This window comes from Canis lupus, chromosome 21 (assembly GCF_048164855.1).
Source record: "Canis lupus baileyi chromosome 21, mCanLup2.hap1, whole genome shotgun sequence".
NCBI lineage: Eukaryota > Metazoa > Chordata > Mammalia > Carnivora > Canidae > Canis > Canis lupus.
In genome coordinates this window covers 45750986-45774387 of record NC_132858.1, presented here as the reverse complement: position 1 = coordinate 45774387, position 23402 = coordinate 45750986, and the positions used below count along the sequence as shown (strand labels likewise).

Genomic DNA, 23402 nt, shown 5'->3' with positions numbered 1-23402 from the left:
AATTACCTTGGTTATTATTCTATCTCCCATGCATTATGTTGTACCTGGCTCATAGCCAGTACTTAATAAAAATCACATGAATTAATTAATCAATCATCATTGACTTGTCCTCAACTCTGATTGTGAACTTTAACCCAATGGAAAAAAAAAAAAAAGACACAAGGAAAAGGAAAAGAAAAAAAAATCAAAATTGGGTGTGATGCAAAATGATCTTTCTAGCATATTTTGTTCAGCATGAGAATTGAGTGATACTAGACCCTAAGCTTTTTTAAGCTGTCTGCAAACCATACAGGCACAATCAAGTACAAGCATTGCATAAGGGCAGAGGAAGTGGCCTTGTAACTGGTATAGGTTGAGAGGTTGGGTAAACTATTCACCCAGAAACAACTGTCTCACCTGCCCCATGTGAAATCTCCCTCATTACATTAATATTGAAGGTTAATATACTGTAATGCCATGAAACTTCTTTTACATTATAAATACTGTGCGGTAGTTCACTATTAACATGGAGGCATACCTCCATTTATCAGTCTGCTTGAACAAAGAACACGGAACAGGTCATTTTTGATTTGCCAGGTATCAAAAAATAAGATATAAGGAAAAGGCAAGTTCATGTTGTTAAGAAGGATGGACAAACACTGCTGCAGACCCTGCATGTGGGGGCCACGGAGACACCAAGGGACAAGGGTGGGAACAAATGCCTCCTGTAAGTCCAGCCTTTTCTAGTCTATAAGTCAAATTTCAGAGCATTTTTATTCCGTTGCGACAAATATGTTTGAGCGTCCCCATTTGTGACTTATGAAAGAGAAACAAAGCTCGTAAGCATTCAGTCTTCAGGCCAGGGCTTAAATGTAAAAGAGAGAGGTTAATGTCTAGCTGTAAACTGGAGAGGGCAGTGTGCCTGTGTGTGTGTGTGTGTGTGTGTGTGTGTGTGTGTGTTGCGCACGTGCGCATGCGTGTTGAGAGACTAGAGAGGCCAGGAGACAGGGAAGGGCCTAAGAATATTTAGTAGGAGAATTATAGTGAAGAGGAGTCTGATGCTAGTTGCTGATGTGTGATAAGCGTTGGTGAAACATCGTACTTGTCTTGTTAACTGTGTAAGTCATCATCAGAAGGTTAAAAGCCTTATAAGTAAATCAGTCTTAAACGATAAGGTGTCCTCAATTTAGAAAGACATAGATACACTGAGGCTTTCCCTTGAGAGTACACCAGATAGATCTCTAAGCTTCAAGTAACACAAACAGAAATATCTGCTGGCTCAAGGCCAGTCTGCTTAAACAGTTTCCTCCAGTGTCCACCAGCACGTGCTGGGGGGGGGGGGGACGGGGGGGGTGCAGAGAAGAGAGCATTGGACTCCACTATACTTCCCCTAAGTGCCTCTTCACCGGCTTGCTGCCCACCTCCCTTCCTCGGCTTCCTGTTCACAATGCTGAATTACAAGATCTAGGATGAGGTTCAGTTCTTTTTCTAGGCTTCAAGAAACTCCCTTTTAAAACTTCATGATTATGATCAGAAAAGGAAAAGTTCTAGTATCTACTTTAGGAAAACGCAGCCACAATGCTCTTCATTTTTTGGTTGCACGAGGCAGGAGAAGGAAACTTTTTTGTCCTACGTCATTGTCCTTAGGAGCATCTCACAGAAGCAGACCTACTCTTGAACTGATCCCTCATGTCAAAACGTGGGTGTAATATAAATGCACCCCTGACAAAGCAAGAGTAAGTATCAATGCGGCCATTAGAAATATTAATAGCAAAAAGGCAATTAAGCACCCAATTGTCGTTATCCTGGGCACCTATGCTTATAACTGGATGTGTCTACCAAATTGGGGGTAAAAGGTCAGGGAGCAGGGAGTTAGACATGAAAAGGCCATCCAGTGAATGTCACCTCTTGGTCGACCAGGATGGCTGGCAAGGGCTTATTTTAGGTGGGAGAAAGCCTGTGGTTCCCCAAACAACTGTAACCTAACCAGTAACATATATAGTATATTATGACATGAAAGTTGACACCACATACAGAAATACTAAATAGTACATATGCTCAAGGGGTACAAGTTATAGTTGCTAGGGGAGCTGTAAGTTCCAAACGGCCATAAAAATGAAGTAAGAACCACCTGAACAGCCTTGGATCATGTCTTTACGGAAACCCTATGCATTCGCACGCTTGACAAATCTTTATTGAGCGCCTACTATGTGTAAAGTGTTGTGTTAGAGGCTGTGGCAAAATATGGCCCCTGCCTCAAATAGCTTATAAGGAAATATATCCACTGGGACATACAGTTCTACAAAGAACGGGGAATTCTTTCCTGTGGCTAGACAGCAGAAACTTTTCACAATATTCTTCAAATGTCATGTGGAGAAGTCTGTAAAGCAGAAATGTTATTAGAATCGACCCCCCAATGCCCACTACTTCAACTCCAGCTAAGTTTCCTATAGCTAACCCTCTAATGCCCGTTACTTGGCTTTCTACTATTGGTTCTTTAAGCTTAATAGTCTACCTTTCTTCCCTTGCTCCCTTCTAGCTTACCTTTAAGCATGTAACACAATTAACATCAAAACACACGTATTGCTTAAATTTTTCTCACATTCCCCTTGCATTAAAAGTACTTTACAGAGCGCATCAATGTTCATTATACATGTTCAGATCTTCCAATGTATTTCTATGTATCCCATGAAATCTCACTAAATATCATAATATCCCTATGTCTAGATACAGGTATGCTTTTTAAACACAAGGCATATTATATATAATGTAAGCTCCTTCTCTCCTTGGAAGTTGGCTACAACCCCCATTTTCCTGAGTTGTTAAAATTCACTCTAGCACACCCTAATCACTTAAGACAGCTCAAGCTAGTATGTACCTCATGAAGAATATGGGAGAAAATTCCTTCCCTGACTCCTAACCTCAGGAAGTTTCAGGGTCTACGCGATGTCACAGGTAATTTATTAACTGGGATGAGTAGTAGAGCAATAATAACTACATACATTGCTCACGTGATTGTTTGGGGTGGGGGTGAGGAGTTGGCAGAGGTGGAGAGGGAGAGGGAGGAGGAAAAAAGAAAAGACTTAATCATTATAAAAATGGACAGAGAAAATAGGATATGAAGGTAATTTTGCAAAGAACAATCTCTGTTTTGCACATTTTTCTAAACCAATAAGATATGATTCGGGACCAATCTGAAGCCTAAAAGCTGTGACATGATGCCTAGAGAATAGAGTCTTTCTCACCCCAGTTTGGCTGCTTGGTATTGGTCCAATCATTTCATGTCTTTGAGCAACATAAGGGTCTTGGGTCAGTTGGACTCGAAGACCTCTTTCCTCTACAACTTCTATAACCATATGAAATGTATACTTCTCCAGAGGAAGACCTTATTAATTCTGCTCACATGTATTCATACCTGTTGTCAGTGCCATAATAGCTGGAACCTTGTATCCCCAGAGCCTAAAAACTCACCTAACAAATACCCTAAAATATTTATTGGATGACTGAATTGCTTTCACTATCTGCAATACATTTGTGTTCAATGGGTCTAGGTTTAAGGCTCTAGGCTTAGTGCTGGTACCAAAGTGATATGGAGTGGAGAAACCCTTTGAGGTTATCACCAAAGGGGAAATAGAACACAACATTTACAGTAATTCCAATACAAAGCAGGAGGTGGATGCCAAAAGGAGGCACAACATGATCTGAAGGTTTGGATACTTAGGCCAATGGGTAAAGGCTTCCTGGAAGGAGTTGTCTTTCGGAGTTTTGATAAACAGAAATTGTAGTGGAAAGTCAAAGACATGGAGGAAAGATATTTGAGGAAAGGGAATAGTCTAGTTCACCTAGACTAGACGTTAGAGTCTGAATAGGAGCAGGAAGGAACACAATCAACCTGAAAACAGGGTGGGGTTCCCATGACCTCATCACCAAGCCTTTGAACCATGGAATGTTCCAGATGGAGAAGAGTACACTCAGAGCTGTGTCATCAATAAATTAACCAGTAACTGGCTTAATAGTGGATTTCACACCTCAAGGCTTTCACTGAGGCACCAGGAGCCACCATGGGGGGCAAAGTCAGCCACAGAGCAGGTGGGAATCAGGGTTCCTCCCCAACTTCCGCAGGAGCTCCACTACCTTTGTCTGCTCTACATTTAGGGCTTTCATGTAAAATTTATTTGAAAGTAGAAAGGTTTGAAGGCCACTGATGTGGAACGGAGAGACTGGAGGGTGGTTGTTAGTTCAGTAGTCCAGGTGAGAGGAACAAAAATCTAAAAGAGAGGGTGGAAGCAAGAATAGACAAAAAGATTTCCAACCCAAGTAGATCCCATGAGTTCCATCCATTCATTAAATGCGGGAGGTGAAAGAGAGGGAGGAACCGAGGTGAATAGAAGGCTGTGATATCCTTTGCGGAAATGAGCAGGTCAAGAGGGCCAAACCTAGTCAGACTGCTTGAGTTTGAATCCCAGCTCTGCTACTTGCTTCTGCTCAGACCGATACCCATGTAAAGTTAAGAACACTGTCTGGCACACAGTAGGATTTTAATAAGTGCTCATCATTACACTTGTAGGTGGAATGGGTTTGTGGGAAAGATGTGTTTAGGATCCAACATGATGCCGGTAAGGGGGGAAACCAAGTATCCAGGTAGATATGGTCAAAAAGGTGGTCAGGGCTGGAAGCAGATTTGAGAGTAGATATGTAGAGAAATGCTAGTAGAAGCTACTGAAGGTGATGGGCATACAGAAGAAGACAGAAGACAACCCAGGATGGAACCTTGGGGAATGCCTGTTTCTGGAGAGGAGACAATAAGCAGCAAGCTAAATAGAAGAGAGATAAGAAAGTTAGCAGTGTCGGGTTGGGGTCAAGAAAGCCAAGTAGCTAAGGAGCTTCAAGAAGTGTGGTCAGCAATATCACCCCCAAAAGACAAAGGTGAAGAGGCACGTCCATTTCCTCCAAGGAAACTTCCAGTAGAGAGGGACCAGACAAGAAGTTGCCAATGGATGACAATCGTAAAAACAGTGAAGGCACAGTAATGTTTTCTGTGCACCAGGCACTGCGCTTCATTCTTCGTATGAATGATCTTATTGAATCCTCCAAGTGATTCTCTGGGGTGGCCTTTTCACCACCCCCACCCCACTGTTCAAAAGCTGACTCCTAGAGAGGCCAAGAAAGTTGTCCAAGGTGTGAAGGGTGAAGAGCCTCGCATTCCAAGTCTTGCATTCCCATATCTCAGCCTTTTCTCCTAACCACTCGGCAATATCGTGAGAAGAAACAAATGGCTTCACGGGGAGAGACAAGTTCCAGAGGCGAAATTCTTGGAAGTCAGCCGCCTCTTAAATAATATTTTAGTATTTTTGAGTAGGAGGAAAAAAATCACTTGAGGCCCAATGTTTCAATTTTCTAATGAAATAGCTCTTGCTTCTATGTTCTAGTAACACCTAGAACAAATACAGTCGTGGAATCCCAAGGAACCTCTGGGAAGCAACTCGATAGTTTCAATGCCTTTTTAAATACAAGTAATTGAGGCACAAAGATATCAAGATGCTACCCAACGAGCTACAGGGAAGGAATCTCATAAATTAAGCTTCAGATTCTGTAACTAAGATCTGTGCTAGTTTGTGCCTTTCCAAGGATTTCCCGAGAGGAATCCCTGTGGAGGGCTCCCCAAGGGGATCCATCTGGCCTCTGGTGTCAGCAGCAGGGAGGGGAGCCTGAGCCCAGGAGTGAGGGGATCACACTAGTTGGGAGGGCTTCTCTGGGGGCTCAGGTGGGCCAGGCGCTGGGGCACAGGGAGCAGAGGAGAAGCGGGATGGAGGGGCCCAGCCAGGGCGGGGATAGCTGGGCGAAGGGCAAAAGAGAGGCCAGCCTGCTTCTCTGACCACAGCATCCTTCTTCCCCAGGGGGGCAGGTGACCCGACCCTCTCACCTCCCAGGCCTGCTGGGGATGCCCTGGGCCCTGAGGGGCAGGCCCCCCGTCCTCTCCCTTCTGCACTCAGATGCTGCTGGCAGCTGCATCTCCTGGTTTACACTCCCTTCTCTCTCCCCCACCCTCTCCTCCCCCTTCCCTGCAACCTGCCAGCTGCCAGTCCTCCCCACTCCCCCCACTGGGGCCCTGTACCCCGCCCCCACCTTTTCCCATTTCCAGGTGTCGTTCCCCGATCATCCTGCAGGGGGCGCTCTGCAAGAGCCCCCGTTCTTTCAGGAAGGGATGACTTGGCGATGGATTCCAAATCACCAATAAAGGAAAATGGAGACTAAGGAAGAGCTGGCACTAACATACTCGATGGGCCTGCCTGTTTATTAGCCTCAGATACTTTGAATTCCAGATGACCAAAACGTTTGTTCAGCCAAGCAGACATATTATTTTTAGGAGAGACAAAAAAGATGAATATTACCAGAGAAAGAACGGAGTTAGATGTTACCCCCACCCCCACCCCAGGAGCATGTTGCTCCTCTTGTGCATGAAGAGGCCTGATGCTCCGAAACATGCACTCAAGCACCCGACTCTTCCTCTTTCATGGAATTCCACGCTTTCAGATCAAACCTGAAGGTTTCACAAGCTCTGACCTCTTGTGAGAAAAACAGTGGGAAGGTTTTCTATGTGGAAAGACCCTTGACTCATAGGTGGGTCCCTAGGTGTGTGTAAAGTCCTGAAATTCAAATATCAGTGTTGTTCAGTCTCACCTGAGATGCTGGGCAAACTTTCCATTAGGTTGTTTTTGGAACTATCAGCCTAAACCTGCAGCCCCTGAAAAATCCCCATTTTGCCCTTTGAGATTATTCCTGACATTTTCATGGTTTTCTTTTTAGATATCATTCATATTTTATAACATTACAGAATTCTAATTTGAAACTCGTGTTTTTTGCACCATACTCATCCAAACAATCAACACTTCATTTTGTCCTGATCTTGTAAAACTCTTTCTTTTTTCTCCCTCTAACTAGGCCTATATTTCTTTTCCCTCAATTTAAATGCAGAATACCAATACTTATTTCATTAAAATAAGAATATATATACACACATAGATACATATATATTCCCTTCATTATGATGTTTAAAATTCAGCATGAAAACCAAGAAAAAATTAAATGTCAAATGTTCAGATATTGCTATTTGCTTATCTCACAGAAATATAAATTATAAAACAGTTCATTAACATAACTGTACTTGTGCATTATTTTGAGAACATTTTATTCAAGAATCAACTAGACTAGTCTAAATTCATGCCTCTGTTTTCTAGGTACCATCATCATCTCTTCATTCATTATGTCCCTTATTCATTAACTTTTTCAATTTCTAAGTACACATGTAGCTGCCAATTTCACAGGATATTCTGTGACTCTTTGTATTAAAAGTTTTAAAACACGATTTGAATAATCCATATCCTGCACTGTGGAGAGATGGAAATTATTCACAATTGATTTGTGTTGCATAAAACATTGCTAAAGTGAGGAGGAATACAAGCTTTCCACCCAGAGTAATATCTTAAGGGACATGTTTAGAGGTGGCAAAGTGTTAGAACAGATTTGTTCTTACCACTAAAAAAATATAAGAATATTTTCATGAAACCCCTGAAAATGATGACATCAGATTTATGAGATGTCCCTTAGCTGTATTGTTCTGGCCATGTCTTATTTATTTGATCCACATACAACCTCACAGCCAGTTAATATGAACTTCTGAAACACAAATTCTACGTCCTCATTTTCTCACTCCTCTTTGTCTTTTTTTTTTTAAAGTAACATATAGTGTATTATTCGTTTCAGGGTAGAGTCCCTGATTCGTCAGTTGCGTGTAACACCCAGCGCTCATTTTATCACGTGCCTTCCTTAATGCCCATCACCCAGTCACCCTATCCCCCACCCCTCCCCTCCAGCAACCATCAGTTTGTTTCCTATGATTAAGAGTCTCTTATGGTTTGTCTCCTTCTCTTTGTCTTTTAAGTCTGCTAAGTAAGACCTTGCATCCCTCCTTTTTTTTTTTTTCAAGATTCAACATTAAGATATGCCCAAAATAAGCCTTCACTGGATATCATGGGGATGCTTGCTTAAGTTGAACACAATATGAAATTTGGATAAGAAATTGCGGGAGAGGAAACCACTTTCCTTTTAGACATCAATATGAAAATGGAAAATAATAATTTTCAAGTCCCGTTTACATATTCTAAGATAATACTAGTAGCACAACCCCCACACACACAAAATCCCCAAACAAGGAATTTTGAAAGGGAACTAAATGGAGCAAAGGCAACTCGAGAATTCAAAACCATTTGAGAAGTGCATTCCATTGAGATAGAAAAAAGGGTGACAGCTGCTGCACAGGAAGCATTTTGAAGCAGGTACCTAGTGCCCAGACATGCCAGCAGAGACCTCTAGAAAGACTTAAGAGTTGTGGACAGTAAGGGGCAGGGGAGCATAGGATGGTGAGTATAAAGAGGACAGACCTCTGAGTCTCTAGCAACTCCATCAATCAGTTCTAACATGGTGATGGGCCAATTTCAGAGAAAGAAAGATGGAAGCCAGGAAGGAAGGGAGGAAAGGAGGGGGGAGAGGGAGAGAAAGAGTTAGGGATGGAAGAGCAGCGGAGGAAAGGAAAGGAGGCATTTCTGCACGGGTCTAAACTGAAAAGACAAACTCCTAGGAACTTATTTTTTCCAAACCCCTTTGTTTGGTTTCTCAGTCTGACAAGACCTCCAATAAAATTACAGCAATATCACCCATTTTCTGCAAAAATAGGCAAGACAATTTCCCAGAAAAAAGGATGTGGTGGGGGGGACGCTGATCCCTCGCCTCGTGTTTTCACGTAAGTGGACTTCTCACCCACAAGGGGAGAAATCCCGTATCATGTTGGTGGGTGACAGGAGTCTGATACCTATGGTCCTCCACATCCATAAGGAATTTGATTTTCTTCCCTCTAGACCCCACTCCCCGTAGGAGGCAGAAATACTGAATAAATGGGTCTCTTCATCAGTCCCAAACTCTCCTTTGATGGGCTGTCAGTCCCAATATCAAAATGCAGGGTTACAGGCAATTAGCAGGCCCATCTGGCTGCAGAGGTAAAACCATATTTTTCAACAAGCTCTGTAACTAATAAAGAGAAAATAAGAATTAAAGAATCTTATTTAATGCCCATTAAAACCCCAATGAAAAATAAATAAATAAATAAAATAAAACCCCAATGAAAGAAATGAGCACATGAGGCACCTATTCATATTAGTATATAATCATAATTTTTCCTAATCTTAAATAATGGCTAGTGGATTTAGGGATACTCTTCTGTTCATTTGCTCGTAAACATAATTTGAACGCCTGTTCTGTGATGTGGTATTAACTTTTCAGGCTGATTTTATTTTATTTTTTTAAAGATTATTTATTTATTTATTTATTCATTCATTCATTCATTCATTCATGATAGACAGACAGACAGACAGACAGAGAGGGAGAGACACAGGCAGAGGGAGAAGCAGGCTCCATGCACCGGGAGCCCGATGTGGGATTCGATCCCGGGTTTCTAAGATCGCGCCCCGGGCCAAAGGCAGGTGCCAAACCACTGAGCCACCCAGGGATCCCCTTCAGGCTGATTTTAACCAAATAACCAGGAGGTAGCATGGTCCCTCACCTTCAATGTTTCCCTTAGAACTCTCTAATAAAAATTTGGTCCAACTGAAAAGAGAAAAAAAAAAAAAGCCTTCAAGAAATATGTAAGGAAGAGAGGTATGAATAGGTGAGAAGTCTTCCAAAATGTTCATGCACAAAATCTTCAGCTCATAATCCTCATCTACCTTCTCTTTTTTTAAAATTTGTTTATTTATTTATTTTTTACCTTCTCGAATTCCAGCAGACACCTCACATTTTCTGTGAGTGACCCATGGTCAGATCTGACTTGCCTTGGACTTATTTGTAGCCATCACCATCATCTTACCCTGCCAAGATGAATGTGCAACAATTATGGATTTGTGGATTTATCCTGTGCTAGATCCACTGGGTAAAAATAGGAGAGAAAGGGTGAGAGCCAAAGATACATAATATTCATTAATATTCTTTTGAATATTAATTCAAGAGAATTAAGTTACTATTAGGGCTTCTATCTGACACTGTCCATGGAAGGGAAACATCCTAACAATGTTAACATCTTGATATTCAGAACTCTGGTCGATTTGATTAGCCTAATGTAGGCATGTAGGAAAGTGAGTTTGTCACCAACATCATGGTGACGGCCAAACCACCCTCCAGGCTGGTGTGCTCTGAATTTGGCACAGGAAAAGATGGAACATCTCCCTGGACCATCTTCTTGTTGCTGTTTTTCAGGCAGCACTGGGTGTTCCTGTTTCTAACTCACCAGAGCCAAGGGTAGTCCACAGTTTAAGAAATAGACAAGGAAGTGAAGTTTTAAAACATGGACATGTCCCTCAAAGTTGCACTAAATGAGGCTTGGATGAGAAGTGAGCCCACAGCATCCTGTGGACTCCACTGTTGGGCATACCCCTCACTTGTACTCCCTCTGCACAAGCTTAACCTAATGTCTCCCACTGCTGGGCCCTGGTAGGAGGAGTTACCAAGGCTCGGCTCATCTGCCTGAACAACGACCATGTCTCCTTGATTCTGAGTGTTCATGGAGAGGATGGGTGTAGGTCTCTAAGATGTGGAGGGTCAAGATAGAAGATATGTTCCACTACAGGAGATTACCAGCTCCAGGCAAACCCACTGTCTTTACCAAGTGTTCTGTTCACTTCTGTTGTTCCCAAGCAGTGAGTACTTTGTGAAAGACCGTGGTCATTCATTCCACCAAATCATCATCTTGTCTATACTAACCATGTATCTGTGGGTTCTAACCTAACTGAATCATGCACAAAGGTTAAAGAGATGTTTAAGCATAAACTCTACTTGGTCCTACATCCAAAACACACAAATGCAAACAGTATTAATGTTTTGTGAAAGTTTTAAACTACTGGGTAGGGAAAGATTTCTCCTTTCCAGCCCCACTACTGCCTCTAGGGTCATAAACATTGAAAAATGCCACTTGATGGGAAGCAATGTAATTGAAAATAGGCAGGGTAGAAGATCCTCTTTATTTACCTCAGTTTCAAAAAAGATGAAACTGATGTAGGAGAAATGCCACAATATCATTAAAAGTTTTCCAGAATTTGAGTTAAGAAACATCCCCTTAACTTGACGGGATGAGCACTGGGTGTTATGCTATATGTTAGCAAATTGAACTCCAATTAAAAAAATTTTTTTAATGATATTAAATGTCAACAAAATTTTTAAAAATTAAAAAAAGAAACATCCCCTTAGTAGAATCACTGGTTTCCCACCACCATAATCTTAATTATAGCAATATAATTAGTTTATAAAAATTAGATTAGAAGAGCCAATGCACATTTGTCTGGAATTTAGTTGAGCTGGGTTTTGTTTTTATTTTTCTGTTTGGGGGAGGTGCCTTTTGGTTTTGTTCTTGTTTTTTTGTGAGAGAGAGAGAGCAAGCCAAGGAAGGGCAAAAGGAGAGGGAGAGACCTAATCTTAAGCAGGCTCCACACTCAGTGAAGAGCCCAACACAGGGCTTTATTTCACAACCCTAAGATCATGACCTGAGCCTAAATCAACAGTGGGATGCTTAACCAACTGAGCCACCCAGGGACCCCTAGAATTTAGTTGAGTTTTTATGAAGAATGAACAGAGAAAGCAAGGTCATCATACAAATTTAGCTCACTGATTTCAAATGCAAATAAGAATGTTAACCAGTTAAAAAACAGATAGATAGATAGATAGATAGATAGATAGATAGATAGATAGATAATAGAATGTTATTCAGCTAAAAGATAAAAACATGAGTTTTTGAGATTATTAATCTCAAATTGTCAGGACTATTATAAAATGTAAACTTGTTTTCTAGTTTATATATTTATAACATTTTACATATGATATAGTATCATATCATACAAATTCGTTTTTAAAATTTTCAAATCCTCCCTGAAACTGTCTATGGGAATCTAGTTCCTCATACACACAGAGCAGTGCCCATTGTCACTCTGTTTAAGATCTGTTGGGTCTGGGAGTGCCTGGGTGGCTCAGTGGTTGAGCATCTGCCTTCGGCTCAGGGTGTGACCCTGGGTCCTGGGATCGAGTCCCACATCGGGGTCTCTGCCTGGAGCCTGCTTCTCCCTCTGCCTGTGTCTCTGCCTCTCTCTCTGTGTGTCTCTCATGAATAAATAAATAAAATCTTTAAAAAAAAAAAAGATCTGTGTAGTCCCTGGTCTGAAGGCACATCTCCTGGAGCACTAAACAGATGGAGGCCAGGGTGACTTCTTGTTTAGTTGCAGCAACTGTTTCTATGGAAGCCTACAGGGAGCACCAATTTGCCCTTCCATCCTTCCATTCATCATCTCTTCTGCTGTTCTATATATTATAAAAGGATTATTTCTCAAACCACCATGTACAGCCCAATTACAACAGGTAATGATAGCAACAATAAAGTTCATGTATAGGAAACGAGCAAGTCATTTCTGTGATTTTGTGTGTGATTAAAGTCTTCAACATCCTTAGTTCAAATTCCAGCTTTGTCATTTACTGTCCATGTGTCACTTCCTCAGTCACCTAGTCAGTAAATTGTAAATAATAACAGTAATTACCTCACAAAGATATCACAAGGGTTAAAGTAGGTTTATAATGTTCCCAGCACCTGGTTAAGCGCTTATTAATTGGTAGATTATTATCAGCGTCATTATTTTTTAAGATGACTAAATATCTAGCTCTCTTCTGGATAAACAACATTATTAAACGTTAACTTAGATGTTCAACATAGCTTACAAGAGCCAAGATTTCCACTGAAACATACGTACACACACACCATGAATACCAGACTAACTCCAAACTTTGCTGTGGATTTATGAGTGTGTGTGCACATGTGCATGTACATGCATTAGTTGGGGTGACTGTGTAATCTTCATTGTCTCATTTTATTATTTAAGATAACATTCCAAAAAATATATAAAATAACATTCATTCAATTTAAGAGGCCCTGTGATAGACTGCATTGAAATTATCTGTAAAGCTTCTTCCAAATACAAATATCCAGACCCCACCCAGATAAATTGAATCAGAATTTCTGTGGGGCACGTGGGTGGCTCAGTCAGTTAAGTACCAGCACTCTTGATTTTGGCTCAGGTCATGATCTCGGGGTCCTAGGACGGAGCCCCACATGGGGTTCCACACCTAGCAGGGAATCTGCTTGAGATTGTCTCTCCCCCTCTCCTGCTGACCCTTCTTTCTCTCGCTCTGTCTCTCACTCACTGTAAAAAATAAATAAAATAAGTCTTAAAAAAAAGAAAAAGAATTTCTGGAGATGAGTCCTGCATGCCTGTAGATTTTTCAAAGGTTGTTTCAGGTGGTTCTAATAGGTAGCCAGAGTTAAGAAGTGGTATAGAGGAAAACAGTGAACTCTTAGGATTTCTAGGTTTAAAACAAATTTCTTTTATGCACTAGCAATATGGCTATGAAGAAGATATATAACCTTTCTGAGCCAGTTTCTGCTTCCATAAAATGGGAATGATGATTGGCACCTAACCTCTTAGAGCTGTGGGTTGCAGATGACAGCAGTATCTGTAGTTTGTTCTTCGGAGCCAGTTTTGGGCTTCATGGGAAGGAACCAGCCACTTTGGGGTTTGTTCGTTTGTTTTTTTTTTTTTTAAGATTTTATTTATTTATTTGACAGAGAAAGAGAGAGAGCACAAGTAGGCAGAGTGGCAGGCAGAGGGAGAGGGAGAAGCAGACTCCCCACTGAGCAGGGAACGGGATGTGGGGCTTCATCCCAGGACCCTCAGATCATGACCTGAGCTGAAAGCAGACATTTAACCAACTGACTCCCCAGGTGTCCATGGAACCAGCTACTTTTAAACTTATAAATGAAGTATGATAGTTTCTTATCCAGGTTACTTGTCCCACTGTCTATAGAGAAGAAGGGAGAAGGAAGACATGTACACCTGCCCAACCAGCAGTTCCATGGAATCAGTTCTGGGAATCTGGACACCGAAAGATGTCACAGTTAGTTCACACTTCCATCTCTTATACAGATAAAGATTTCCTTACTACCCACTTCACTTTCTTATTAGTATGAGTGAGGTGATGCAGTTAAGATGAATGAGCAGAGACCTCTCCCAAAAGAAATCTAAAACGTAACTTTTCACACTCTCTTAAATATTTGAGGGGTATACGTTTAGCCCACCTTACCAAACCTCTAAATTAACTGAATTCAAGGGCTATGTCTGATTAGTTTTGATCCAACCCTTCTCCTGACTGCATTACTTAACCTATGAATCATGGTTGAAGGATTAGTCTGACAATATGAAATATAGGAAACAGGAATTTAACTGACATTAATTACCATGAATTTCTTCTGGTCTCTTTTTCACTAATCTAGGTATACTAACTGAATCATGCATTGGAAACATACATCTCTGTCAATTATCTTAATAAATAGCACTAAGACCCTTGTGAGAAAATAAGTTCTGCATTTTGTTCAGCTGAATTGGTGGAGTGAAACAAATAGAAGTTTTAAAGTCATAATATATCCTATTGAGAACTGGCTCCTTATGTCATTATCTCATATTCTTACTTCTTTATCACTAAATACAATGTTGTGATCTTTACTGGTATTTTCATTGGCTTGAGTGTTCAACCTAGAGATGATAAATATAGGGATGCCTGGGTGGCTCAGTGGTTGAGTGACTGCCTTTGGCTCAGGGCGTGATCCTGGAGTCCCGGGTTGAGTCCCCCATTGGGCTCTCTGCATGGAACCTGCTGCTTCCCCTGCCTGTGTCTCTGCCTCTCTCTCTCTCTCTCTCTCTCTCTCTCTCTCTCTCTCTGTGTGTCTCTCATGAATATATAAATAAAATATTTTAAAAAATGATTAAAATGATAAAATCTTTTTAAAAATGATAAATGTGGCATAAAGCTATCCTTCACATTTGACATTACTCATCATCTTCTCTTAGGAGAAACTACTTATGAGTTCTTTCGGTAAAGCAAACTCCCTTTGGAAGATTCTGGGATTTTTTTTTCTTGCTAAGAGAGATGAAACATCTCTATTTGTTAGTATAGAGACTAACTTATTTCTGAAAAGTAGATGCTCATCACGAGAGAACTGGTTATGTATTGCGGTGATCATTTTGCAATGCACGCAGATATTGAATCATTATGTTATACACTTGAAACTAATATAATGCTGTATGTCAATTATATCTCAATAAAGAAAGGAACTGGTTAAACAGGTTAGCATACATCCATAAGAGGGAATACTTTAGGAAAGGGTGGCAATCTATTCATAATAAGAGCTGTTCAATGTATGTTTTTTTAAAAGTGAAAGTTGTAGAATTCTGTATATAGTATGAATCTACTTGGGTTGTTTGAAGATTTTCTTTTTTTTTTTTAAGATTTTATTTATTTGTTCATGGGAGACACACAGAGAGAGGTAGAGACATGGCAGAGGGAGAAGCAGGCTCCATGAGGGAGCCTGATGCGGGACTCGATCCTGGGACTCCAGGATCATGCCCTGAGCATGAAGGCAGGCACTCAACCACTGAGCCACCCAGGCGTCCCGTTTGAAGACTTTCTATGCTTATACATGCATAGACAATTTCTGAAAGATACAATGAATTTTTGATAATGGTTATTTGTGGGGAGTGGGAGGATGGGTACTTGACTTTTCACTTCATATTCTCTTGCGTTGTTTGAAATTGTTTTTCATAAGCACATATTGCTTTTATAATTTGTTTAATAAAAAATTTAAGAAGACTCTAAGAGTCTACTATGTAACTCGCCTCAATCATCTGCATGTAATAATTGTGTTCATGTTCTGCAGATTTCAGGCAGATGCTCAACTCTTGGCCTGAACTAGCTATTTAACTCCCACTTGACGGAGAATGGTAGAAAGAGAGAGAACAATCCAGCTGATATATCTCAGCACTTGTAGAAAGTAGCTATAAAATAGAAGTATGTCGCAAAACAATACGCCCTTGTTTTCTGGAGGGCAATTACCTTACCCTGTAATGGTAATGCCATTATCATAATAATCATCCTTTTACAGTTTAGTGATCAACTATGTATTCAAATTTATACCGTAATCCTGATTTCTAGAAGTTACAAAGTATTTGTCCATTCTCGTGAACAACTTAGTTGAAAGGAAGAGTATTTTAAGCAAACACCTACTATAATCTTTTCATGTGTCCAAATTGAAAAGTTAAAATATTTTTATATTATTGCAAGTTAAATAAGCAAGTATTCCTAATATGTCTAGGATGTGAGTGCTTGTGCGTGCGTGTGTGTGTGTGTGTGTATGTGCACTTATTAGATTGCCTCATTTTCATTTTTTTTCCAAATACTTTAGTCCCTGGAAATCTATACATAGGATTTGTATGGGAAAAGTTTTCAAAAAAGAAAAACTTTAGTTCCCGAAACAAGTATTACCATCTTGCCAAGAAACAAAGTATAACTGTCTTGGATTTGAGCAATAATGTGCATCTTTGCTCCCAGAAACCTTTTGAATAGTATTACAGATGCCTTTACATTCGCAACATTAGTAATACACTAAGAAAAACACCTCCAAAGGTATAAAAATTAACTCTGTTAAAGAGAGCTCTGAAACAGAGAAAATGAATACAGCCTGCGATATACTTTTCAGACCCTTGAACACCATCTGCTGATATGAACAGTGAAAAATTTTTCAAACTTGGGGTTCTTACCACACAGCCAAATTTCCACAAAATCTCCTCTTTCCCCAAATTCTGACCTGGGGCCTTTCATCCTACAATCACTTCTGCCTCCCGTTCAACCAGCATCTTGTCAAATCTGGCTGCAAGATTAAGTTTCCCGATTCAGAATTCAATATTGTAACCCTAAGGATATAAGATCCAAGCTGGAACATTCTGTTTTTTAAAAAAATGGATAAAATTGTTTCAGCCCAGAGACCACAGTTTGCTCTGACCATAATGATGAATCATCAGGGCTGACACTAAGTGAAATGAGTTTGAAGTTCTTGGCTTTATTCGTGCACGTTAAGCAGGGTTTTACATTTGCCCCGACTCTCAACCTTTTCTCCAAAAGGTTGAGAGTGCCTTGTTGGCTAGTATTATTTAAGGCTTACAAAATTAACTGGCTTTATCTAAAGCAGGTCTGGTCTGCTGGAGCCCAGGACTGTGTACCTGGCCCCATCCTTGCCTACGCTGGCATCCAATTTTGAAAAAATACAAGTGACCATTTAAGGAATATCTACTTTTTCCCCCCACATACCTTCAATATCAATTAGGATTTCTGATATCCACACTTCTCCGTCGGTGATGTGCCTCTCACTCTCAACAATAAAATATTGTATTAAAAAAAAATCCATACATGAATCCTGTACCGAAAACTAACTTCTCTGTAAATGGTTTACTTTGTTCTTATTAAGAGGAGTTTGTCTGAGTTCTGGTCAATGCAAAAAAAAAAAACAAAAAAAACAAAAAAAAAAAAACAAAACAAAACACCATTTTACAATTATCTTTTAATTTAATCTTTTTAATGTAGGTCTGTTTCTGTAAGGTTTTAGGTGCCAGACATAGGTGTTTTCTTCTTAAAATACTTTCTGGTTATGATTATTCCTAAAAAATCAAAGTAGTAAACCATGCAGAGTCAACATCGTGTGAAGCACACGAAACACCCATTTGTGTAAGGCCGCTGTTCCTCAGCACCAAAGCCCTGCTTCAACTCTTGTAGCAAGTTCCCAAGATCAAGTGCTCCTTGATTTCGAAATTTGTGTTCCATGGCACAAGCAGTGGGGAGCTTTTCTTTTTCTTTTCTTCCTCCCCCCACCCCGCCCCTTTAGGCTTTATTTTAAAATTGTATTTGTCTCATCCTAAAGTAATTGTTTCACTCTTATTTCTGTGATCTGAAATCTCCAGGTGAGATGAAATCAGCTTGTAAAATAACTTCACCAAAATCCTGACTACAGAACCCGGTGTGTTGGAGAGTTTTCCTGCTATGATTCTGCTTCGGTTTTTTGGGGTTTTTTTGTTGTTTTTTTGTTTTTGTTTTTGTTTTGCTGCAGGTCTCGCCTCTCTTTCCAGTGCCCTTTGCTGCCTGGGCAGCCCACAAGGCTTCACTTTGCACTTATTACTCATCAAACTGACGCTGGATTACAGTGGGAAAGAGCAAAAGCTGAAGGCAGAAACGACAGATGAAGGAAGAAAGCAAAATACCAGCGCGATGCCTCTGAGTTCTCATTGCCTTTTCGTTTACTCAAGGCCTGGACACATTTATTTGCATCTCTGACCTTAGGGGGTGGGAGCAGGATGGAAATGGTTTGGGCATCTCTTCCCACTGAAAGAATCCACCTCCTGGCCCAGCAGTGGGGCTGAAAATTGGTGAAATTTCGTATATTCTGCTGATCTTTGATTTTTTTTTCTCCTTGAGCTTCTGGTTAGAAAAAAAATGTGGCTGAAGGGAACAGGGTTGCAGTTCACCCGGAATCAGTACCAAGTATCAATAGCTAATCTCTTGTCTTTTAAAGAAAGAGTCCTTCCTATCATGGGGTTTTTTAAAGCTAGTGATAAAACAAAAAGCTATTTTCTGAAACCAACCAAATTGAAAAATACCTGTTTTCAAACCTCGAGACTTCAAACCTTTAGTAGACATAATCAGGGATGTTTTCAATGATTTCGCTCTTCCTGATGTACAATAGTTTTATAATCAGAAGTGGTAGCCCTGAAATAATAATATGGTCATTTATAGCCCTATAGCTAGAGTAAAGAAAAGAACACAAACGTAGGGCAAACCAGGAAGGAATTCATCAGATGAAAATTAGGCAGTTTTCACCATAATTGACTCCCATTGTAGAACTGGGAAGAGCAAGACAATATTAGAAAAGCAAAATGAATCCCAGTGAAATGTAATGACAGCTTCTCAGAGCTCCTTCCTCCATCCAGGGTTCCGAAGAGTGTGTAGAAAGTACCACTGGTACAAATTTTGACTATAATTTTGGACCAGCTCAAGACATGGCTCAACAGAGTATTGACATGTGATCCCAGAACAAGGTTTGACCGGGTAATTTACTTTCTTGTACATATGTTTCATTGGCCCCAGTCTCCCAGGAAAAAAAAAAAAAAAAAAAAAAAAAAAGGAAGGGAGGGACCGAGAAAGCAAAGCAAGAATGTGAATGAAGGCAGTGAAATTATGGCGAGAGCAGCTACTGTCTCCCAGGTCCAGTCACAACATACAAATGAATCTAAACGCTGTATATTTAAATTTTCTGTTACTGTTCATATTATAGCCACTATTTATCTTGTGGCCCATTTTTCTTCAGGTCTGATCCTTTGATATTTGCATTTTATTTCACAACCTGACTTTTTTTACTCCATCAAGCGTTAGGGGAAAAAAAGCAACAGCTTACGCAATACCACAGTGCAAGGGAAGGCGGAGCTTCTCAGTATTTGCAGACATGTTATTAAATTCTAATTCTGGCAAACAACAAAGAGGAAAACAGAAAGAGGCTTTCAACTGGATGGTAAAATGCAGTTTGCGTGACACCGTTGACCGTCAACGACAGGATGCCTTCTTTCACTCACCTCCCAAACAAGTACTACGGATCTGATACTCAGGAAACATTACATTCAAACTTTGCTTTCGTAAGTATTTGTACTGGAATATTCTAGCAACCTCTCTCCATATCCTAGAGATGTGAATTCAAAAAATTTTCTTTTAAATAAATTTTTTTAAAGATTTTATTTATTTATCATGAGAGACGTAGAGAGAGAGGCAGAGACACAGACAGACGGAGAAGCAGGCTCTGTGCAGGGAGATGGATGTGGGACTCCATCCCAGGACTCTGGGATCATGCCCTGAGCCAAAGGCGCAACCACTGAGCCACCCAGGTGTCCCAACTCTAAATTCTTAAACACCAAGTCTATACTTGAAGAGAGAGAGAGTTTCATTAAGTCATCTTAGAAATAGAAAAGAAAGTGGTTTCCAGACCAGCTTTCAGGTGGTTTAGTATTAGTATGGGCATGATTGTATAGCATCACTACTATATTGAGGCATTGTTACTTTGCTGGACAAAACTGGCTTTACAATTTAAACACTGCTCAGGTAACACACCGAACTTCAATGCAAAAATATTTGAAAGGTTATAAAAATTGAGTTAATCCAAAGAATATAAAAAGCTAAGACCAACTCTCCTCTAAGTATGAGTGGAGTATTGGCTCAGTTGGAAATACGTAGTACAGATTCAATTCCATACAAAAGGAATACTGGCACCATTTTGAATTTCAGAAAGAATAATCCTTCATTATTTTGTATTTTTCTAGTTTACTCTTCACCTGGAATACCCCGGAAAAAAAGTATTTGCAATTAAACCCAAACAACAATCTCACAGTCCTAAAGCGTATCAATTCGTTGAAGTGGTGTGCTGGCTTCGTAGGAAAAGGGCATCCACACCTCCAAAAATGAGTTCCCAGAGCACACTTAGAGCAATATATAAGTTATGCTTGGCATGTGTAAAACAAGGTTGGATTAGCCTCAAGTTTAAGTTTTCTATAAAGGGCATGAAAATCAGTCAAAAGGGGCTGAGAACAATAGGCAAGTGTACTATTTACACACCACTGGCATCCCTTTTCTCTGGGCCACCTCCATTTCACATCAGCCTGAGTATGTATGTACTAGTTAAACATATTGTCCTTAGAGCCATGTTGAGTACTTTGGGGAACAGGAAGGGTACAAATAAAGTCACATGCAAAATTATTTTACTACTAGAACAACGAAATCTTTTTGTATTTTAAAATCTTCATATGAGGGGCACCTGGATGGCTCAGTGGTGGACCGTCTGCCTTCAGCTCAGGGTGTGATCCTGGGGTCCTGGGATCGAGTCCCAAATTGGGCTCCCCGCACAGGGCCTGCTTCTCCCTCTGCCTATGCCTTTGCCTCTCTCTCTGTGTCTCTCATGAATAAATAAATAAAATCTTTTAACAAATAAATAAAATCTTCATAGGAGAAAACACGCCAAATGCACCAAGCCAAATGCACCAAGTTCTTGGCACTTGCCCTCTGAGCCATTAGCACACACACTCGAGCCCTATCTCAAACAACTACATTCACCTTCTAACATGTCACTTTTCAACACTTTAAATTGTCTAAATTTACCTCAAAAAAAAAAAAAAGACCCATTTTACTGATAAGGAAAATTGTAAAAGCTTTTGGATGCACTTCCATTCCTACTAAGCATGGTTTCTCCACTCTTCCACTGATCTCTTAGCCATGTCCACTGGAAGTGTATCCATGAGCACTTTTACCCAGCTATGTCTCTCCCATTCCTAGCAAATTCTTAGATATGCTTGATAAATATTTTTATCTAATTTGCCTCATCTGTTGTTTTTATTAACAACTAATTTAATATCCTCTCTTCTGTAATATCTGCAGAAGCTAGTATAAGGAAACGTGCAGCCAGCCCAGACCCTCAGGCCTGCGCATCAAGATGGCAGGCTGGCCAAGGGTCCTCTGGGGACAGCAGCGCCAGAAGGAGGATTGGACACGGTGACCCGTCTGCATGAGATGAGGAAAAAAACAACAACAACCAACAACCAGGAGGTCTGTAATACTGATGAACTAATCTGTCACTCACCAGCTCAGGTCTGCAAAAAAGAAAAAAAAAATGTAGTAAACATTTAATGACCATGAGAGGTGGAAATAAGAGTCTTCATTTTTACATGATATGAAAACCCATGGCTCAGAACCTGCTTAACTGTTTAATTTGAGTTGATTTGAAAAATCATCAGAAGGCAAGAATCCACCCTATAGTTCAAAGGGCTAGGAAGCGTGCTACAAATAACTATCAAAAATCCAGTTGATTTCCAAGAATTATATGAATGAACCAAGTTTCTTGATCTCGATATCCTAGGCAGGGAGTTTGTTCTTAAGTACTAGACTGCTTAATTGCTTGCTTGGGGGAGAGAAAATCCTGGGGGAAAGACATTTATGAGTAATATCTGCTCTATGGAGCCAGTACACTCTCCCGAGCTGGATCATGGCCAGCAATACAGAAAAGTCTACTCTTCCCCTCCAGTGGAAGCAAGTGGATATTTGATCTTAGAGATGAATGAAAAACCTAAAGATCATATTTCGTGGGAATCTTTCAGTATTCTGAATGGAAAATATCACTGAAAATTGGTTATTTGCTCCTCTAACCCAAATCCACTTAGGAACAAAACTAAGAAGGAGGAGTTGTGGGGGTGGAGGACAGAAATAATTATCATTCCAATATGTATATGAGGAGGAACACAAACTAACATTTGCATTATCAAATGGGGTTGTTCACACAGGCTAAGTAGGTATAAAAGGATACTGAAATTACCAGCTGCAAACACACACACACACACACACACACACACACACACCAAAAAACCCAACCATTTACTTTCGATTATGATTGAAAGCAGTAAAAATTATTTTCACATTCTCATCATTGTTAGAAGTAGTCATTCGGGTAAATATTTTTATCTGTGCTAAAACAGTTTAAAAGAAATCATTTCAAATACCCATGCCATCTTCTGTTTTATATCTATAGATAGGGGCTCCACTGAGGTTTTCCGACTTTTATGATATGCATATAGGGCAGTAAGCTACTACTTCTCTTTCCTTTTTGCAGACCAGTGTTTCAGTTTCAGAAGGAGTAAGCGTTTTAGTTTGTACATTTTTAATACAGAAAATGTGTACAACCTTCAGAACAACTGCTTTGATAATTTGCTATCTTGCCAAAAGTATCTGGGTTTTTCCAAAAGCAAATAATTTATGACAAATGGAATCTTCAGAAAACATGTGGCTACTTTGGTGCAACTATTTAGAAAGTATCTGTAACAAATCGTTAACATGTATCATTCCGGGACATATTGAGTCTTTAAAAATTAGAGTACATACAAAATACCAAGCTAAGTAATAATAACCACCAATTTTAACTCCTGACAAATTAGATGTTTAAGTCTAGTATCTGTAAAATGCACACCAATTCCCTTCTTTAAAGTACATATTTGAACCTTTTAAAAGTATATGCCTTTGCAATTATTTCCAATAAACAATATTGAATGACAAATTAGAAATCTCTCTCTTGTCATTTTTTTTAAACCAAGTTTCTTTTCCCAACTGAGGAAATATACATGGAAGGAAATCCTATTTCTTATTTGGGACTGAAATACAGTAATTTTGCATAGGATTACTACCATATTATGACATAGGGAAGAGAGAATGTGTTTGCAACCCAAGAAAAGTTTTATTAAACAGGACAAAACTGTTATCAGGAGCTCAAGTTTTATTTATCTATGAAAAGGTCATCTTTTTTAACAGGTTATTTATTTACTATATGCCACGATTATTTTAGCTAAATTTGATATACTTCCTTGCTCATCAGTGAACAC

At 39.9% G+C, this 23402-nt stretch overlaps 1 protein-coding gene and 1 long non-coding RNA gene across 6 annotated transcripts in view; one reads left to right on the top strand and one right to left on the bottom strand.

Annotated features, from left to right (window-relative positions):
* POU6F2 (POU class 6 homeobox 2) overlaps positions 1 to 23402 on the bottom strand; it is a 476258-nt gene that overhangs the window by 449651 nt on the left and 3205 nt on the right. The window lies entirely within an intron of this gene.
* Positions 1360 to 21669, top strand: LOC140613136 (uncharacterized). Of its 2 annotated transcripts, none has more exons than XR_012014268.1 (3): positions 1360 to 1715; positions 18053 to 19628; positions 21415 to 21669. It is a non-coding gene; the product is annotated as an uncharacterized lncRNA (long non-coding RNA). The 2 variants fall into 2 exon arrangements; XR_012014267.1 differs by having other exon boundaries at positions 17907 to 19628.